The sequence below is a fragment of the Opisthocomus hoazin genome, chromosome 8 (assembly GCF_030867145.1).
Source record: "Opisthocomus hoazin isolate bOpiHoa1 chromosome 8, bOpiHoa1.hap1, whole genome shotgun sequence".
Lineage (NCBI taxonomy): Eukaryota > Metazoa > Chordata > Aves > Opisthocomiformes > Opisthocomidae > Opisthocomus > Opisthocomus hoazin.
The window spans coordinates 42977876-42998853 of record NC_134421.1 but is presented as its reverse complement, the minus strand read 5'-3'; the positions used below and the strand labels follow the sequence as shown (position 1 = coordinate 42998853).

General features: G+C 36.1%; 2 protein-coding genes across 18 annotated transcripts in view; one reads left to right on the top strand and one right to left on the bottom strand.

Moving 5' to 3' along the window:
• Positions 1–11629, bottom strand: part of LRRN3 (leucine rich repeat neuronal 3) — a 168935-nt gene extending 157306 nt beyond the window's left edge. For 12 of the 13 annotated variants that reach the window (XR_012764741.1, XR_012764742.1, XR_012764739.1 and 9 more), the window contains exon 1: positions 11031–11629. The gene's annotated coding sequence lies outside the window, so the exon portion shown is untranslated. The remainder of the gene's footprint in view (positions 1–11030) is intronic. The other variant, XR_012764748.1, reaches the window with a different exon arrangement.
• The window catches only part of IMMP2L (inner mitochondrial membrane peptidase subunit 2), a 507930-nt gene that overhangs the window by 241335 nt on the left and 245617 nt on the right, over positions 1–20978 (top strand). The gene's annotated exons all lie outside the window — the stretch shown is intronic.

The following is a 20978-nucleotide window of genomic DNA, read 5'->3' as shown; positions in this document are numbered from 1 at the left end:
ATGTTTTAGGGAATTGTTCTCTTCCCGTACTAGAAAATACTTGTTTGCTGTTATCTGGATAAATATAGTGTGTTATTTTAAAAATTTTAAACCAGATAGGAGGGCATTTAAACAATTTTTAGTATCCTGCTGGGATGTGGTTGAATTACTCCTCTCTTGATGGGTAGCAACAAAACAAATATTGCCTCATGACTGAATGGAGTTTTATTTCTGTTATAGCTGTTCCTAGTCTATCACACTGTCTGCCTTCTCAAGATTTTCAACTCCATATGACTGGTTCAGAGACTAGACTCAAAACATGTAGCAAGACAGATTGGACAGTGCCTTTCACCTCTGGTAACATCTCAATTGCTCTCATCCTATGCAGTCATACTAAGATACCTAAGCAGGCTCTGATGAGGACAGTGGTGTTGTATATTGTTATCTAAGACAATGCGAGCCCCTGTAACAGAGAGGAACATAGCGACGTGGGATAGTCAAGTTGGAAGGGACTTCAGGAAGCGTCTAGTCCAACCTCCTGCTCAAACCAAAGTCAGCTGTTATGTCAGACCAGCTTATGGAAGGTAAAATTGAGCCTTGCATTTTCTTACTAGTTGCTAAGTAGGATTTATAAATCTTGGTCTTTGTCTTTCCCGTTTCACATAGATCATGGTTGATTTTGGTCCATGTGGGTTCAGTACTGTACTTTGACAAGCCAAGCAACATTTGTTTGTAAGCAATACAAATGCAAATTTATTTTTTATGGAATCGAACATTTTCCTCAGCCCTGGTTATTTAATACTCTTTATTGCTTCTATTAAAATATCTACATTTCAATTAATGATGGAGGAGATGACTTCCACAAAAATTACTCAGACTTTTTGAATGTTCAGATAACCTCTACATGAGAAATTAAATAGCAGTATAGTGGATTTATACCACAACTTTTATATACTTACCATTGAGTAGTTGTAGAACAATAGTCTACAATCTCAGTGTAACTATTATCGATTCCCTGCCATATTTGTGTCAGGCATGTATGGTGTGTGTTTATATAAAACTTTTATCAGTTTGTCATCATTTTTTTGTAATGTTTTCTATGTCTTTGTGCTGTGACATACCAATACAAGACATTGTTTCAAGAACTGATATATAAAAAAATTTAAAACGAAGTAGAGACTACAAAGACTTAGTCCACATTCACTTGAGGTAAATGGAAAGATTTTTTTGTTGCTTTCTGTGAACTTTTGGTAAACCTCAGAGACTGTCAGAGCAGGGACGAAGAATAACACTTGAAAACCAGAAAGCTTATGGGTTTTCCAAACCTTAAAAGAGCAAAAGATATTTCAGTTTGGAACAGAAGGCCGGGACCTGTGTTGGCATAAGTCCAAGTATGCCAATTCTTAAATATATGGATCTATATACTTCAGTTGAGGTGACCAAGGACCCTAAATGTACTTGAGAATTTAGACAATGCACGGGTAATTTAACATTTTAGCAATTAAATCTTTAAAATTGCATGTAATTTTGCTTCTCTATTCTAGTTCTAGATTATTAAATGATACCTGCTGAAGGCAATATTTAAATGCCTAAACCAGACACCTGGTTCTGAATTGCATTGAGAAGCCTTTGAAGGCAGTGGGAGCACTGGCAATCAGCAACTTTAAGATGTAAACTTTATGAGAGGAAGTTCTTTCATTTAAGTACCTAAATACAAATTGAAAAACCTTCCTCCGACTTCCACTTTCAAAACCATTAAGGCAAATACATAGCTACAAAAGAATATATTCTGTTCTGTTTGAATCAATACTTTTCCAATGAAATCACACATTTTTAATTGATGAAGCATATAAATAATAAAATCCTTTTTAGAGCAGCTTCTAAACTAACTATGAACAGGGTTAGTAATGGGTATAAAAGTCAGAAATTATACCATGTCTTAGAAGGAGTAGGAATAAGTACTATAACTTCTGTCATTAAAATAGAGCAACAAAGAATGTAGCACTACTGTAATTAACACTTAAAATGTTCTTAGTCCTTTAATGTACACATTAAAGTTTGCCTATTTCTTTCAAATATATTTTTAAAAATTTATTAAAAAATATCATATTCTTTCCATAACATGAGTGGCATCTGGCCTGGTAGCTTGAAAGCACAAGTCAAAATATGTAAATTAAATAAATCTGAGTTTTAGGGGTTTTTTTGGCTTTTTTTCCCCATTTGCCTTTTATTCTCTAGTGTGACAGTAATGGTCAAGAACAAAATAGAATTTTTGAGACATGCTAACTATATGTGAAAGAAGCATTCTTTAAGAATAGCCAAACTCCAATGTTATCCATCCTCTCCAGCCTGTCAAAAAGAAGTCTTTATGCAGCAAACACGTGAAGCTCTGAGTATCAGAGGATGACAGTATATACTTTTTCAAGAGATAGAACTCATTAATGGACAACAGAAAGGTACCTGGGTCTAGAATAGAACTGTAGAAAATAGGACAGAAATCATGAACAGTTTTGCAAAAAAATTCTAAGTTGCAAGTTAACTGTTATGGCTAAGGAGTAAGAAGCCAAAGGTTTATGGGAAGTTCCTCCTCTGAATATTTGGGCAAATTAAGTTAAACTCTTACTGCTACTAATGTCAGGAATAGGCATATATCTTAGATGTCCATGCTATTTAGACAAAACTTTTTACTTTCCTCATTCATTCGTCAAGTAGCCATAGAAAGACAAAATAAATTTAGATTGTGTTTTGTTTTTTTTTTTTGACTCAGTCAAATAATTATGGCAACTTTTAAAAACAAAGTACTCATAATCTTATTCCATTTACTCCCAGGCAATAAAATAACAATGTAAACACTACCTCCTTCATGGAACAATGTTTACTACAGAAAAATGAAACACAAACAGGAAGAAAAGTTTGGAGTGAGGGCCATGTGTTTCCATTTTGAAACATTATTTTAATGTCCATTAGTTATATTTCAAGGTAAGGTGCATATTAAATATTGAAGAGGTTTGCTTCTCCTCATCAAGACTGATCATGTGCTATTCATTGTTTCTGAATATTACTCTTTTCTCACACAGGCAAACCAGCATGCACAATAGTTGCGAAATGTTTGGTATAATTCCGCTTAATTAAACTCCATTTGACCAGAATATGAAAACTGGGTTTGTTTCCAGGGTTCCTCAGAGTGTAGCCAACTTTTCTAGGCAATATGGTCTATGATTTCAAGTTTTTTTCCAACTGGCTGGGTCGTTTTCCTTTTACTGGAAATCTAGTTTTTCAAAAAGTTTTAGATGTCCATCTAGAAGTTTTAGATAAAGAGGCTGTACAGAACATGTATAATAATTAGGATTATTCTAAACAAGAAGAAAAGTTCTCAAGGAGTTTTTTTTTGTCTTTGAGACATGAGTGGAAATGAAGCAACATGATGAATTTTCTATTTCTAGATAGAAAAATGATGAAAACACCAAAAAGCTAAGAGAAAAAGCGTTTATGAATCCCTTCTGCATCTGTTGACATCAATGGGAATTTTGCCATTTACCAGAAATGGAAGTAAAATTACACTCAAAGATGGAAATTCTAAGGACCATCTGTGAAAGGTTTCTGGATTGTTCTATCTGGTATGGAAATTTTAATGGGAATAGTTTCATTTGTTTGTTTTTAGCAGACAGTTCTCTTATAATTACTTTTACACAGATCTCCCTTAAAACAGTGTTAATGGGAAAGTGGAAACTCACACAATTATCAAAAAAATCAAGAAGGAATAAAAGATAACAATTTCAGTTGAGGCTTTTTGATCCAGTCTGGTGTTACTGAGGTATCTGAACACATCAGAAATCACCAGCAATATGTAGTATCACCAGCTTTAGACGTCCAAGAGAGGAAAATTTATGCTTTAGTATCTGTGGCTAATGAGGCAAAATTACAGATATTGTATGAGTTGCAGTTAATCAGATTTTCTTTATTTTATATCTTAAAGTTGTTTTAATATACGCTGTGCACCTTTTGTGTGTGTGTATGTGTGTTTAGCAGTAAGAGAATGTGTGTTATAAAATGAAAGTGTACATGTTATAGAATGAAAACTGGTATTTGTTTTTTATTATGCTTTAATGAAAGTATGGAAGCATCTGTACCAGCGTGAACACAAATGCATTGGATGTCCTGACTGCTGCTGAAATAGAGCATAGGTAAGGTTATGATCTAAGTGTACTAGGACTTGTTCTGAACCATGGGTTCGTGTTAGTCAGTTTAGGTATGAAAATGTACTATATTACAGATAAAACCACTGAAATATAGAGGTAAGTTCAGTGTATTAAAATTACTCTATGCAGTGATATCTAAGGGGATTGCTTCCTATCAGAGTGTGTATGGGTTTTGTATGATGTGTGGCCAAACACGCAAATTATTCTTGGGTCTGTGGAAATGAAAAATATAGGACTGTTGCCATGCAGTTGCACAAATTCACTGGCTGTTCTTTCTGCCCAGGAAACAAAGAGTTCAGGAGCTCAGCTGCTGCTCCTCTTGAGGGACAGAGTACTTTTCCTTATGTGGGCTTGGAGTTTAGAGTCTAACCTTAGAGTAATATGCTGAATATCCCTTTTGTCTCTTATTGCACAATGAAAATGAAATGACTGAAAATGTGTTTGCCTGAAACAGTATTGATGCCTGGGTAATCTGTATCAAAGGAACATTCAGAATAATGTGTTACCTGAATTATACGTGCCAGGTGAAATTGCTATTTAGACAAACATTTCTAGCTTTATAGATCATTATATTTGCATTTTCTTCATTTTGTCTTCTCTCACCTCATAAGGATACCTCTATAAACTGGTATAATGGCCATTAATCATTCCATTTTTCTCAAGTGCTGTAGAGTTTTAGCCTAGTATTTGGGTTTACCAACAAGTAACTAGCCAACCAAATTAAGATGAAGCAAGTTGTGAAGTTACTGTGTTCTGGGAGTGTCATGAAACAGCTGCTGTACAGTCTCAGTTGTCTTTTTTGGAAGTTAACATGGTGCGTCCTGTCTAAAAAGAAAGGCATATTCAAAAAGGTGCAATACACTGGATATGTCTAGGACAAACTTCCAGTGTTACGCTTAGGTGATAACCTAAGTAGCTCTGTGTTGTTATAAACTGGTGTTGATTGGGAGTTATGCAGATAATGTCGCTCAAGCTACAGTGGTAATGAAGCACCACTTGACTGTAATTTTATTTTTCATACCAAAAGGCTTTTTTTATTTGTTTAGAATTTGAGAAGAGGAAATATTGTACTTTTAAAATTCATTGTATTGTTTCTGAAACATACTTTGTCGGTGGGGAGGCAGGAAGAATTTTTAAAGCACTGCCTGATTTCTGTATGGGATGCATGAAAAAGAGCAGTTTCATGTTGTGCAGTGGGTTTGGAGCTGTCATCGCACAGTGGAGAGGTTTTTCTGAAGGTTCAGCCGCCACCTGAGCCTTGGCCAGAGCAGGCTCTCCTGCCTCTCTGCTCCTTCTGTGGCCTGCAACATGGAGCCAGCTGCTGTGGGAAACTCAGCAGGTAATTCTGCACTTTGGTGGAAGTGCTGTGAATTAGCTGACTGTTAAGTGTCATCTGCAAAAATCGTTGATGCTTGACGTGACCTCTAGAGAAAGCTGCTTTCCAGAGGGGAGGGGAGAGGAAGTTCAGGCACTTGAGAGAACATTGCAACAGGAATCAGCTTGGGGTGAAGAAACAAAGTAGTCCTTCGATTTACAGCTACCATGATACTTGCTAGAATCTTTGAGAAAGAGTCTCTTTTTCCACATGAAAATTATTGCTGTCAAGATGAACAATTTTATTAGGACTTTAGGTACAGAATAAATCACATAAATATGACATAAATAGTGACACACATATATCTGTTTTCAGCAGAGATGTGCCACTATTGTAAAGCAGAAGTAGCAGACATTTGTATTTATCCTTATTCAGGGAACAAATTAAACATCTGCATTTATTTAAGTGCCTCCCAAGTCGGGGATCTGTTTCTTATGCTGCCTCAAATAAGGATGACTTTTTGTTTTTGCACCATGATGACAAAGCTAACCAAACTGATTGTCAGCTGTGCTTTCCTCTAACCTCTCAAGACCACGCTAGAAGAGCACTAGTAATGTCCATAAATGCCTTTGTAAAGAGTATTAGGAAAGTCATCTTCTCTTATCTAGGATGATGGCTGGTCTATGGAGATTTTAGAAATGTCTCAGTGCACAGCTTTGCTCTTCCTTCTGTGTTCTGTTACCTGATGTTTATTCTGTGTTATTATTCTGCAATTTATTCAACAGGCAAGAAATTGTCTGATCCCTAGACAGAGAACTGTATAAACAATCTTTTTTTTCTTTTTTTTTTTTTTTTTTTTTTCATACTGGTAGCTGGATGTCCAGGGAATTTTTGGCACAGTTAAACTTAACATTTTTACCTTCCTTTTACCAAATGTTTTAGAGACTTTAAAGTATTTCCTGGCAGAGTGGTTGTTATTTGCATGACAAGAACCCTCTGGTAACAGAGTCTTGGGGTAATACTAATAATCAGTAGATATTTTGAAAAAATATTCCCTGTAGCATTTTATTCAGCTTTTCAGTGTTTACCTCTAAATACATATGCTTATGCAGGAAAGGAAACTGCTAAATTATTTCTTTTGTGCCAATGTTGTCAAAAAGCATTTCCCATTTTGACTGAGATTGTGGGAGTTGAGAGCAGAAGAGAGGCAAAAGTTCTTTCTGCTTTAATTCAGAGGTCAGTAGACTTAAGCTGCCATTAAATTCGGAGCGGATATTTTAATTAATTCCAGAAATACAGCAGCTGAATAGAAATAATAGGAATACAGAGATCTTATTTCTTGTTTCCTGTGAATTAGAGTGTTACTGTTTGTGGCCAAGCAGTTACGGTGAACAGGGAAGCTGAAAGGGAGTGAGTTTTATTGAGATAAACTTTTTGTGAAGAAGAACTATTTCTAAATGAAGGATAATTATTTCAAGGATATGCTGTATAAATTTGTGTTTATGAAATTAAACTTTCTCTTCATTTTAATTTTGGTGCATCTGTTTGTGCTTTGCAGAAAACCAGTAAGCAGGCTTGGGAATGCCAGGGGTGAGAGCACATCTGTAGCTTGTTCTTCCAAGCAGTTTGTAAATTAAAGCTAGGAAATCATAAAATAGAAGTAAATGAGCATGATAAATATAATTCTATTTATCAAATTATATTTCCTTTGACTCATGTGACTAGAACATGTCATGAGAGAAGAAAACGTGCAGATGTTGACTATTTTCTTTTTTTGTTTCTTTGCTATTCTTTTTATTATGGTTGATTTATTATATAGCACCATCTTCCATGTCTAAACAATAAGAAATCCTGTCAGCAGAGGGTAACTGAATCAAGCAAATTTGTGAAAGTAGTTTGTATTTCACCCCCATGAAAATGCTCTTTCTCACCAGGTGGCACACTCAGCTACTCCATAAAGAATCCAATGTGGATTAATTGGATTGGCATCCATGTTGGATATTTCTCTGCCACAGATGAGTATAGCTCCATGTGCTGTGCTAATAAAACTTTATCAGTTCAGGTCAGCTGAAGATTTGAATTTATTGTGGAAACATTGATGACATCATTTATGTATTTTATGTGTAACACTGAGGATCATTCTGTTAGAAACACAGTTTTTGGCATTGAAGATATTAAGGAAAGTTCTTTATGAACAATGTCGTTTCACAATAGTGGCATTTAAGAGTTTTTAGACTGGTCAGTTGAATAAGTAAAAGGCACAGTAATTCATTTTTACAGTTACATCACAGTTCTAGAGAAGCATTGATTTTTCTCTTAATACTAATGTGTTTAATGACCTTTCTAATGACATCTGTCACTACTGTTTCTTCTCAAATTCTGCTGGTGCTGTCCCTTTAGTAAAGGAATTTAATTGCTGTTGTATTGTTCGAATGAAAATTAATATTCTTTTTGAAGTAGTATGAGGGCTTGAAGACTTGTTCTGTTAAAAAAAACCAAAACAAACAAAACTTTGTGTTTTAGAAGCTGTCCATTTTTTAGTCTTCAGGAAATGGTTCCTTGAGTGCTACGTGTGACATTAGTTTTTCATGGTCAGTTTTTGCTAGCTGATATTAAGTAGAGTTTGTGGAATTCAAAGTGGAAGGGTTTACTAAGATAGTTTCTGACAATGTCTTTCTCAAGCATTGTCTTTTCCTTCAGCTTTTAATGGTACTATCTGAAGGAAGGAGATATGAATTAACTAAAATGTTGATGTACCATAACTCACTAAAAACATATACCTATAGTTTCAAAAAAAGGTGTAATTGTTTCTCTGTGGTGACTTTTATTTCAGAAGTAAGACAGAGCTTGTCTTGAAAAAACTCGGGTTTTTTTTTTCTACTGCTTCTCATCTTCTGTTGCTTTAGATGCTCTAAAATTTGGCTATTGAACACCAACCATTTAAAGTTAGAGTGTTTGTCACTAAACAGCAAAGCTTTTGGTTTGCTTGTAGAATCAGTATTGCCATAATAAAGATTAGGGGTAAGAGTCTAAGAAAGTGGCTCCAACACTGCTAAATGGTTTGGTCTCACTTGAAACCACTTAATTTTGTCCTCTAGTGTCAAGGAATAAGTGATCACAAGTGATTTGCAGGACATGAGTATTTTCATAAGCTGCTTATTCTTGGTGAGTTACCAAAGATTATACATGATATTTTTGATCTGAATTACGGGTAGCAACATTGCCTAGTTGATCTGGTCCAATTCTCACGCTAAAGAGAAATACTCACCTACTTCTGGGTACTCCAGATAAGGCATGCTGTGATGTCATGCTCAGATCTACCACCCTGAAAGGCGGTACTTCAGGGTTGCCATAACAACATCAGCCAGTCATTGTCTGTCACTACAAAATTACTGCAGGAGCTTTGAGGGAGTATTAACCAAAATACAGTCACCATACATTTTAACTGGTTTGCTGGTTAAGAATATCTGTGCTGTGTACTCAGGTGATGCATCTACAGCGTATTTTCTCTATACATGTATGATTGGAATGACCACATTTTTCTGAAACTCTTTTGTATATTTATGTAATATTTTAAAGTGGCGCGTTACAGTATATGTGGCAAAACCCAATGTAACTGGTGTAGAGTTACCCATATTTACTTCATTTTTGCATTAAAAATGAGCAAGGACAAGAATTCAGAAAAGCTGTGCATGTACCGGGATATATAACAGAAAAAGTTTCATCTGAGTAGTCCTTTGCATATAGCATGAAGAGATCAGAATCAGGTTTTCTGTCCTTACTGTGTACCACATTCTGTAAAAATCCAGACCAGCAGCTTGAAATTCTTGTTTTAAGAACTAAAATGCACATGCAACATGGATGAAAACAGGATATTTAATTACTTGAAGCAGAGATTGTGGTTCACAAAATAAGCCAGCTTGCTTTAAACAGCTTTCATAGACCATCTGAAATAGAGGAAGCAAGCTTGCCAATAGCAGGAGCTAATGCTTTGCTACCTTTCATTTTGTACTCTGAAAAGGAAACCTCTGCTTAAGCTCATTCATTTTCCAGAGGGAATATCGAATGCTGTGGCATATTGTCAGAGCTGCTTTATTGTCACCATTTACAAAGGTCACCTGAATTAATTGACTTCTTACCATACATATTGTTAAGCTACCCATTTCCTGACATTTATGGAAAGGTGGCAGGCTTACAGCCATTGGCTATCTGTTGATGGTTGTTTCACAATGTTTCTCAAAACACAGTAACTCTAACATTACAAGCAAATAATTGCATTGCTGCAAAGGAACAGATTCTTTATGATGTTCTCCAAGGCGTACAGAAGTGAGGGGGTGGAGGGAGAAATAATCTAAATACTGAGCTGTTTTTAATACAGAAATAGTATTCTAAAAAGCAAACAAAAACATGCAGGAAGATTTAGGCTGTATTTTTTCACTTTGAAGCATGTATTAGATAGCTAACCTGTCTTTTCCGTGGTGTAAAGTAAAATCTCTTCCTGGCTTTCACTGGTGCATGAATTACAGATCCATGCTGATGGACTTTACTGAATGTGTTTTCATCTGAAGGGATACTGAGGTACTCATATGGCATGAAAAAAAAGCAACACATGTGTAGAAACACAAACATATTAAGCAACAGTAGTCCTAGCATGGAATTTAATGTTGATTAAATTGGTCAAATAGAAAATTACTGTCTTTTTTTTAGCCCCCTGTATTTACTGTCCCCTTCATCCCCCTATGTTGGGTTCTCTTTCTGAATAGCAGTGCTGGGCAAAAACTCCAACTAGACATGTGAAAACAAAGACATTGAAAGCAAAGACAAACAGTTCTGAGCCTTCCTATACTAAAACAGGCAAAGCTTTTATAGTGATGGATTTGAACAGTCTCCTTACATGAAAATATACTTTAGAGGCACCCTGCTGTGATCCTGTTAATTACCAAAGAAGATTAGAACTCTTCTGCTTAATGCGATCCTTTTTACCCAACACGTCCGTTCCAGCTGCATCAGTAATCAGACATTCACACTGTCCCTTCTGACTGGAAAGGGGATGTTTTTAAGCGAAGTCATTTGCCACAATCCGTAAGATGTAGCCTGGCAGAAATTCAATAACAGTTTGTGATATGCTCATTCAGCCTCACTGCTCAGTGGTTTTTAGGTCTTGACATAAACAGCATTTTCCTTAATCCTAGCACTGGAGAGAAGAAAGGAAGCTGTCCTGTATCTTGTTTTATTTGTTTCAAAACAGAGCAACTGTGTAATTTGGTTTTGCATCTGAAACGTCAGGGGAAACATTCTCCCTTTATGATTTTTTTACCCTTTGATGTTCTTTCAAGCTAACAAATGCACAAATCTGATACTCTTGCAAGCATATTTAGATCACCTCTGGCACATAAAGCAAATTGCATTTTCATTTCCATTTGGAAAGTAAAATATGAAAATAATGCTAATAAAATAACTACGAAAAGAAGAAAGGGGAAAGACTCTACGTGTTTAGATAAAAGTCAGGATGAAATTGAAAATAAAGAGGAACTTACCCTATAAAAAGAGTAGTTTCAGAGCTGGAGGAGTTTGCATCTCAGTAATTTCGATTCCTTGGTTCAGGTAGCCACATACTTGTATTAAAGCCAGAGCCTGAATAGATGTACATACATGTGTGTGAGTCAGTGTGCATGCGTGTATCTAAAGGCGTATAATACAAAGATGTATCTATTGATATCCTACAACATGAGCGACTCTCTGTGCTGCCAGCTGAGATCCCTTACATTTGCCAGCGCGCTGTTGCTGCCTGGCTGGCTGAGGCTCGCAATCCGGCGGAGAGAGAGAGAGAGAGAGAGAGAGATGCTCGCTAGATTTTCCTATTTCTTCTTGTTTCCATGGTGGTTCGTGGTGCATCGTTCACCCGCTTGGCTGTCACACTGACACGGTGCTGCCTGCTCAGCGATCATTAATAACTGAGCCCCTTCCACTCCCCGGAGAGGAGCCAGTGCTTCGGCGTGCCCAGATGCCGCGTAGTATGCGCGGCTGCGCCAGTCTGGTTGGCCGTGGGAAGCTGTCTGTTATGTGACACTGCTGCTTCGGGTACGGATACGCGAAACAAGCCTTTGCACGCTTCCAGATATCTCTTCTGATTTGTGGGAGATACAGGGCATGCTTTGTGTTCGTACAGAACAGCTTGGGAGGTTTAAAACCCCCCCCTTTTTTTTTTAAAGCTACATAAGGATGTTATCTGTGTTCAGAACAACTCGTTAGAGATCACTGAAGTTCTGCAAAGGCTGCTGTAGTTCAGAGGATATTGCATGTCAAAACCATTCAGGAAAAATCCACACCCCCCCCCCCCCATTTTTAGTGCTTTTTTTTTAGCTTAAGAAAGTAAAGGATTTTTCCTACTCCTCCTTTTCCAAATTTTATAAAATATTAAAATTGGTTGCGTATGTTTTTCAGTAGAAAGGAAGAGCAATAATACATCTTCCTGAAAAATAAAAATTCAGAATAAACTGAGGAACGAGTTCATTAAATAAAGTCAGTTTCTTTCAGTCTCTGTCTACTTGACTCTCTCTTTTGTGGCCATCTACTATATAAACAATAGGCTGCGCAGATTTTTCCTTCCTTTCCTTACTTCTTCCTTTCCTTCTCCCTTCTCCCTTTATACCATACTCTTTGGTAAAGATTTTTTTTTTTTCTATTTATTCTCTGTCTGTGAACAAAGGTCATACAAACTATGAAGGTTTTAAAAATTGTAAAATAATTAACCATTTTTTTTTTCTTTTTTAAGAGAAGTATACACTGAAATATATAACCTCTTCTTTATATACAAAACGATAAATGAGGTAGATGTTGTTAGGAAAAGGGTTTTTATCATACATACTGTTTTATATAAAGGAAATTAGTTTGGAATAGAAGATGAACAGCAGCGAAATACAAAGAGTTGGTTATCAACAGGTCCAAAGGAAGAAAACGCTGGGTATCTTGCATGAATTCAGTACTCCAGTCCTGACTGAGGCAGGCCACCCTCTAGTGGATTGAAGTGAGATGTGGTTCTCATTTCACACTTCTGCTTTGTTTGAAGAAAGGCTCACAGTCCTGTCTAATAATAGTATGAGAAATTTCTGAAGATTAGCAAACAGTGTAAATTAATGTGCTGTTTTCAACAGCAATAGCACCAGAATTCTATTACAAAATGGTTACTATTTTATGACTACTATATATCATTTCGATCCACTTTGAGTCTGAGATTGTGGACTGCATTACTTTTGTTTTTATTCTGTAAGAAAACGATTTTACACTTCATAAAATCACTTATTATTAAAAATAAATTAAAGTAATGCCAAATTCTTATATAAATTTCAGTTTTCTAGAATTAGTTAGGACAAATATTGCAAAACCAGTCCTGTTTGACTCACTGGTACTTACATTGTTGTGGCTGTAATAAAGCAGATTTTTTTCCTTCTGCCTCAAATTTTTGAATACTGCATTTAAATAAAGTAGAGGGAGCAACTTTTTAAATTTTTTTAATATGTCTGCTGTTCTGTTTTCATACAACTGAGTAGGATTGTCTCGTATATGAAATAATGGCATTTACATGACAGGCTGCAAATACGTAAGATACTCTAGGGTGGGTGGGAGGAAGGCCGCATGGCCCTTCCATTTTCTCCCATTCTCTTGTTATGAGCATTAAGCTTTTTTTCTAGCCTGAGTTAAAGAGGTATAACAAAAACAGTTGGGGCCGACCCATCTTTGGTTACCTTTCAGATTTACTTGCCTGGGGTTGGGACAGTGAACACCTCAGGCCAGAAAGACGCCATGTCACCTTTCTGTAACCTCAGGGCTCATTGGTGAAACCATCTCTCTCCTTTGCCCCCATTGAGGTGCTCAGGATGTCTTAAGGAAGCACAACCTGAAGCCAGAAAAGTAAGACTTCTTGCTATGCTAGCCCCCACAGGAAAAATGGAAATCCTTCCTGATCCCAGACACAAGGTTATTCACACCTATCCCATAACAGAAGATGTAAACCTATGCTACAGGGGTGGGACGGCGAGTGGGGTAAGAGAGGAGAAAATTTCAGAAAGTTTGGGCAAAATTAAAAATAGGAAAAGATTCTGTTAAAGGCAACTGGATACTGCTATCTCTCTTACCCAGTGGAGAAGCACCATTTTTGGGAAAAGGGAATAGGTAAGGACTACCACTGCCTTCTATGAAAGCTTTCTTGGGTTTTGCCCGTAACCTCACGTACTCACTGTCGTTCATTCAAAACCTGGCTTTCTAGTTAACATGAGAATCATGCAAAAACATAGTCAATGATTTGACATGTGAAATTAAGATTACAGAAGTGCTTCATTTTGGTTGATTGGTATGGACTGTGTAATTAGAGAGCTAAATAATTAAATCAGCTAGAGTATACTTGCATAAAGAAAGTGAGTTCTTATGATAGACTATATGCGCAATTAAAGTACCTCCTTGATAGGCATACATTTACATATTAGTTAAAATGTTATATCATAATAAAGTTCTGTTTCATGAAAAAGTTAAATAATTGAATTTTTTAATTTAGCTAATGCTAAAGAATAAATTTTTTTTCAAACTATCTGCAGGAGAAAAATATCTTTTATAACCAATACAATTATGAAGATTAAGGTTCATTAAGTTATTTTCCTGCTGATTTCACTATGATGCTTGGAGGTTTTAAAATAGCAACATAATCTATTTCACCAGAATTATATATATAGCTTATTAGGTTACAGTATAGAAAAAAAATAGCTCAGACTGATAGAGAGATGATGAAAGTAATGTTGGCTAACTCCAGGTATTTAGAATGCATTTTATCTGATTACTGAGTGCACATGAAAATAAGTAATTATTTGCTTGTAATGGACAATTAATACGATGCATAAATACTGTAGTTATTAAAATACAGTGTTCTGTTCCTGCATTTTTCTCAAAATTGCAAGAGGATTTCAAAACTTTTCCTTTTTTCATTACATAGAAAGGCAGAGCCTCACTGTGCTTTAAAATCCTGTAGGCTTGTTGTGGTTCAGGGTATTAACACTGGCCATTTCTAGTATTTTTTAGGCTCTGAGAACACAGCTGTGTTTAGAATGCAGCAAGTATACTTAAAAACTGAAATAAATACTGTGCAGTTAAAGTAAAAACCCCACAAGTATTAGATTTAAATTCTAAGATGACACACTTTATATCAGAAATTGGTAATTTAAAAAATTCTTTTTAAGTGCTTATCCATACACATTAAGTCCAAGTGTAAGAGCTGACAATTCTGAATGGCTTTATCGCTTATGACTACATATGCCCCTATCTTGGTTTCTGAGGCACTGTAACTGCAAGGAAGAGGGCTGAGTGGTCGCTCTTCGCACTTTCTTCTTGTAGCCCTTAAGAGTACAAAAAGAGGGGAGCTTGTGTTTGACAGATTAATTCTTACCAGTTCTGCAAAGCATACTCTTCGCATGTCTTCCATGTGAGGTGTGGGAAGGTATTCCTTTCTGAATGAAGGTCCAGAATTGCTGTTTCAAGAAAATCTGTCTTGTGACTTCATCAGTTAACTTAATAATTGGATTATTAATTATAGGCAGTTATTCTTGAGTGATTTGCCTGGAAGAGAGAAGAGTGCCACCACATCATCTAACCCCATTCTGCCAGCATTTTCAGCGCGATGTCATCAAGCTGACGCTGCCATGCACATTTTTAGATATTATGGCAACTAACTATTGACATTTTCCTAAGGGCTATGCTTCCAGACGGACAAGGAGTAACTGTTATTAATGTGTAACCCACTGAAAATGAATAATTTTTTCAATGATAAGCAAAAGCAACATTTCTAGCTCTAGTTCTTTTGTCTTTTTTGAAGATGAAAGGCTTGTTGCCAATGAGTTCAAGTTTCTAAATACATTTGTACTTCATAATGGAAAGTGTTATGCGCAGATTACTTATCCTGTTACCAACTTTCTTTTATCAGATCTCAGAGTTAGTGTTGATAAGATAGAGATAAAGCAGATGGAAACAAATCTAGGCCATGAACCTGTAAAGAATTTCACATAAGGAAAAGTTCAGATCTACAAAAAGCACCAGTTACTTCATTAAAAACTATGTAGGTAGTAGGTGCTATATGACTTAGCAAAATCTGGAACTGTGTAGTAAAAGGAGCCGTACAGTACAGGCAAATTCAGTCATGTGTGATGGGGGTGAATGAAAGCAGTGGTGGTGAGCTGATGCTTATCTTGGTGATCAAAGGGATTTTACATATTCCAGCAAATTCGCCTATTCACGTAGCAACTGTGTTCTGTGAAACAGAAGGGACAAGATCCTAGGCAAGAGCTATAGTCTCTTTCCTCATTATAGGTCCCGGAGCTAGAGTCAGCCTTCCTCAGGAATGGCCTGAGGTCTGAAAAATCTTAATATGTTTTATACTTATTGGATCCAACTCAGAGTGATATGCGGGCTGTTCTAATTTTCATCCCTGGCTCTATTTTAGTAGGCAAGAGTAGCAGGCACACCCACATCTGCTGAAGGCTGGAAATGAGTCACACATAGCAACCACAACCTTGCTATACCGCATGGGAAACTTAATGAAGACAGAGTAGTGAAAAGCAGGTAGAAAATCCTTACGTGCAGCTGGATTAGGCAGATGAAATATGGGATCTGTAAAGAGGTTTTCAAGTTCAGTGTATGTATTGCATTTTAAAACTGATTTCGTCTCAGTGTGTTTATGTCTTACTTGTGGTGACATCTCAGTTTTTGTAACCTACAGTAATTGGATATAACTTATTGGGATCTTCTCAATGGTAGACCTTTGTTGATTGCATAAGGATCTGCTTGCTGCTCGTGGGACCCACTATGTGCATGGCAGATACCTTTTAGTGTCGTGGCTCTTTGAGCTAATCTGCATCTGAGGTGGATGAAGAAAATGGTGGCAGTGATGATTTGAATGTAAGACCTAGAATTTTCATCCTGACTGTGACTTGTTTCAAGTCTTACACGTGGTGGTAAATCTTGAACTTTCTGTCCTTATAGAGGGAACTTTCTCCATTTTTTTTGCTCATATCTGTTTTCCTTTCCATGGAGAAGTAACTGATTTTTTTATCTGAAACAAGTTTACCCTTTTTCTGTTAACGCTGTGTGGTGTGCAAATAGTACATGACCAGTGAGAGGAAACCTCCATGCCCCACTAATCAATTTTTTTAATTTAGCCACTTTCCCTGATAATGTCACATTTATTTTTTTTAAGTATATATGGCAAGTCTCAGTGTGTTTCTCAAGGGCAGAACTTCTGACTTTAATTTCTTACCTTTTTTATGAAACAAAACAAACACTATTTTTGTGACATTTTATTGCGGTTTAATATTAAAAATGGATGGACCACAATAGCAATTCTAGATTATTTGCTTTTCATAACTATTTGCACAAGAGCTCTATTGCCGATTTAGAAATCTGTACAAGCAGAGTCACTAAGCTGAATATTAGAACCAGAACATTATTTTGCTTTTAGTTACTTTTGCTCCGAGCCTTAGAGAAGTATCATAGTAATTTTCCCATGCCATCAACAGCATTCTCAAGCTGTGGTCATAGGTAATTGTTATGAAGTTAGCTTGGTGGTGACAAGGAACAGCACAGATACGTGCAGTTTGGGTTCAGAATATGGTTACCTAATGATCGTTTAAATCAAACACACTAAATTATTGGAGCATAGTGGATACCGAAGTGAAATTCTTAGTAGTTTAGTTACACAATTTCATTTTTTTCAACTTGCAGATCTAGAAAATTAATTGAAAGATCACTGGAACATACAACATCCTTACTGATTAAAAAACTAACTATTTAATTAGGAATGCAGTAAATGCTTCCCCTCTCCTCTGACTGCCAATAACTGTAGGTGCACGTTAGGTATTTTTCTTGAAATGTAAAGTTATCTTTACATTGACAAATTGGGGGTAGAAGGGATCATGTACGTAATGACTTACTGGAGGAGGAGCTGTTTCAGACACTTTCACATAGTTCCCATTACTAAGGAAACCACTTATTTTGTCTGTGCATGTTTTGAATAGATCTCATTTGAAGTCTGGTGCTCAAACACTAAGGATTGCATTATAACACTGAGAAAGGGGCAGAGGAAACAAAAGAGGCTGAAAACCACTGCATCTTTAAGGAATACAGTCGAAGAGTATTGTATTAGATGCTTATGAAAGTGTACATATCTATATTTGAGGGATATATATATGCATTTTGTTTGTTTTGTTTCTACTAAAATCAAAACGAAAGTATTAATAAGTAAACCAGGGAAAACAGATGTTGTTTTGTCCTGCACTTTGGATGCCTCTATTGTAAGGACACTTGAGACATCCAGTGTACCAATTAGGTAGTATCAAATATAAGTTCTGATTTTCGTTTGCTGAAATGTAACGTGGTTTTAGGCTGAAGTAGAAAGAAGTGCCTAGCCACTGATAACAGCTAGAACCAGGCTGCTAGGATGGCTATGTATTCAACAGTTGACCAAACCTTTGCTTGGAAAGTGAGTCAGTTTTGGCAAAATTCCTAGGTTAGGTCTAAGACATGACTGCAAATACACACCCAAACATACTTCCATTATATTGGAGCCAGGACATTTCCCCCACATGAATAGCACATGTATTCTGTGCTGACCACTTTTGTTAACAATTGAATTAAAACCCACTCTGTTAGCAATTGCGTATGCTCAGCTGATATGCTCAGAAACAAAAGGTTGCCTTAGTACAGCCAGACGAATCTGGTTTGAGGGAATATGTTTTTAAAGTCTAAGTATTTAAATAACTTGGAACTGATTATAAACTATTCTTAAAAGATCAGAATTGTTCACATATAAGCTGGAAGTGTCAGAGAGATGTAGAAATCTAACAGGTTGCCAGAGAGCTGTAGGGACATTAAGTATGTGGCCAAGAAATGTTCTTATTCGTCATGTCCAATACATGAATTAGTTTCTCAGTTAGTTTTTCTGTCAAACAGGATAGAAAACCAAAGACAAAGATGAAAATTCCTGTTTTAAGGCCTGCAAACCTCACGACTCTGTAGGGTTATGTGACAAGAAAAGCAGTACTCCAGAAAGTTAATTTCCTTCGAAAACAGAAATACATTCTATATTTTGTGTGTGTGTTAATGCCAATTTATTTCAAAAATGAAATCTGGTATCTCTGATGAATAGTTATTCTTAATATACATTGCATAGTTCATGTGCCTTTTTGGATGGCGAGATTACTTTTAAAGCTAATATGAAGGGATTTATCCGTGTTTGTGTGCACAATTAATGAGCAGCCAGTCCCATATAGATTTTCTTCTTTAACTCCTTGACTGTTAAATGAGAGGGAGAATGACAGCTGTGGTAAAGCTGACATGTCCTTGGCTTGACTCAGTTAAATACTTTTGGGTGAAATAAAATAAATGTCTTCAGATTACATAGAGATATCAGAACTCATTTGTCTCAGCTAAGAAATATCAATTTTTAATATTCCAGAGTATTTGTGTTGTTTCAGTCCTGTACTGGTTATGTTTGCTTTCTACTGTATTATTGCAAGGATTCACAACATGTCTCAAGGTACACTAAAAGCATTGGTATTCATTATCCTTAAATTTATGCTTGCAGCAAGAAATAAAATCTTCAGTGTTTAGTAATACTGGCAATTTCCTTTGCGGTGTAACTGCTATGTTTCCAAAAGAGAGCATTCAGCCTCCAAATCCCATCAGTATTATCACAAAAGAAATGAAATAAATGTATTTTTAAATAAAATAACTGGGTTAGGTACTCTTTGATAAAGCCAACATCTTTTTTGATACAAGAGTGTCAGTTTACCTGGTGAGGACCAGGACCATTTGGCACTGCTAGACAGTTAAGAGTTTATAATTGAATTTGTAATTCTAGTTACTAGAGAAGAGGAACCAACATTTTATACTAACTTAAGTATTTGGGTAAAAAATGAATATAAAATGCAGGAGATATTATAAATAATAGTTTAATTCCAAGTAAATTTTATGATGACAGGACTGTGAAGAGGAGGCAAAGGACAGGGAGAACAGTAGAAGGAGGGAGATTTTCCCACAATAAGCAGCTCAGAGGAACATAGGAATATAATTCAGAAAGGCTGTTTGACCTTTAATAATAGAAATGGGATTACACTCTAAGTAGTCTACGATGAAAGGTCATTTGGAGCCAATAACATGTAATTCTGCTGTAAGTTGTGGGCTTATTACTTAGAAATAACTGAGGAGGAGAACATATCTCTGTATTACTGGTCGATCAAGAAGTAAGAGCTGACAGCATGGCACAGCTGTGAAAAAAAGCAAATGTGGTTCTAGGATGCACCAGGAAGGTTGTTGCAGTAACAGTAAGGAAGTAGCACTTTGGAAACCTCATTTAGAAAAATTCATTCAGTTTTGGTTGTGTGCTTTAAAAAAAACGTGAACTCAAACTGGAATACATGCAATTAAATATTAATCAGATGATAGAAGAACCCACATTATAGAGGGGTTTATAAAACCTTGCATTGTATAGTGTAGGAGAGTTGGGGAGAAAAAAAGATTCCTGCTGATAAATACATCCTGCTAATACGCAATGAGGTAAAGCTAGCAGAAGAGCAAAATATGTAGGTGACTGGGATTAAGTCTGGAAATTAGAAAAGTATTTTTTTCCTTCATGTTTGAGTCATCACATCCTGAGACAAGTTTCCAGTGGAAATAATTTGGTTGGAAAAACAAAACCAAGAACAAACCAAAACAACCACAACCCAGATGAAACCAACCGCCAACAACAACAAAAAAAAACTCTTTAAAGATACTGATTGGTCTATTTATTAAAGACGTATATTTACAGATAAATGACTTCATGTGTACAGAAGGAGATAGGCTTAACATTTCAGGAACATCTTTCAGGTCCTTTTTTGCTCATCAAAGATAAACCCTACTTAGTAGATTTCTGTATAAATCCAGTCCCCACTTCTAGCTTCTAAATTCTATAAATCTCTTTTTGATACTCTTGAATATTTGCAAGCATAGGAATCTTTAACTCTTCAGCTGGTGGGAATACTTATTTTTCAGTGGTAAAACAGGTTTTCTCAATATTTACCCCGACAAGTATAAATAAAGCAAATAGAAGTTTAGTAATTTGCATTTACTTACAATTATAAAGCAGTGGCTTACCTATCTCTGCATGCTAATAGTTGAGCGGCATTGCAAAAAGTTCAGAAGAAAAAGGAAACTAATATCCGTATTGTAGTCTTTGATTTCCACTTCTCTAGATAGTTCTGGAAACAGTAATTCCCTTGATATATTCTCTAAAACAAATTGTTATCCAAAGGCCTCAGATTTTAGCTGAAGTTTTGTTCCCCTCTGCCACTTTGATCACTGAATAGAAACCTCATTCTATTGTTCAGGTAATGTTTGGGGTTTTTTTGTTACTGTGACGGCTAATCTAAGTTCAGCTACAAGGAACTCACAAAAAGACTTCTGTGCAC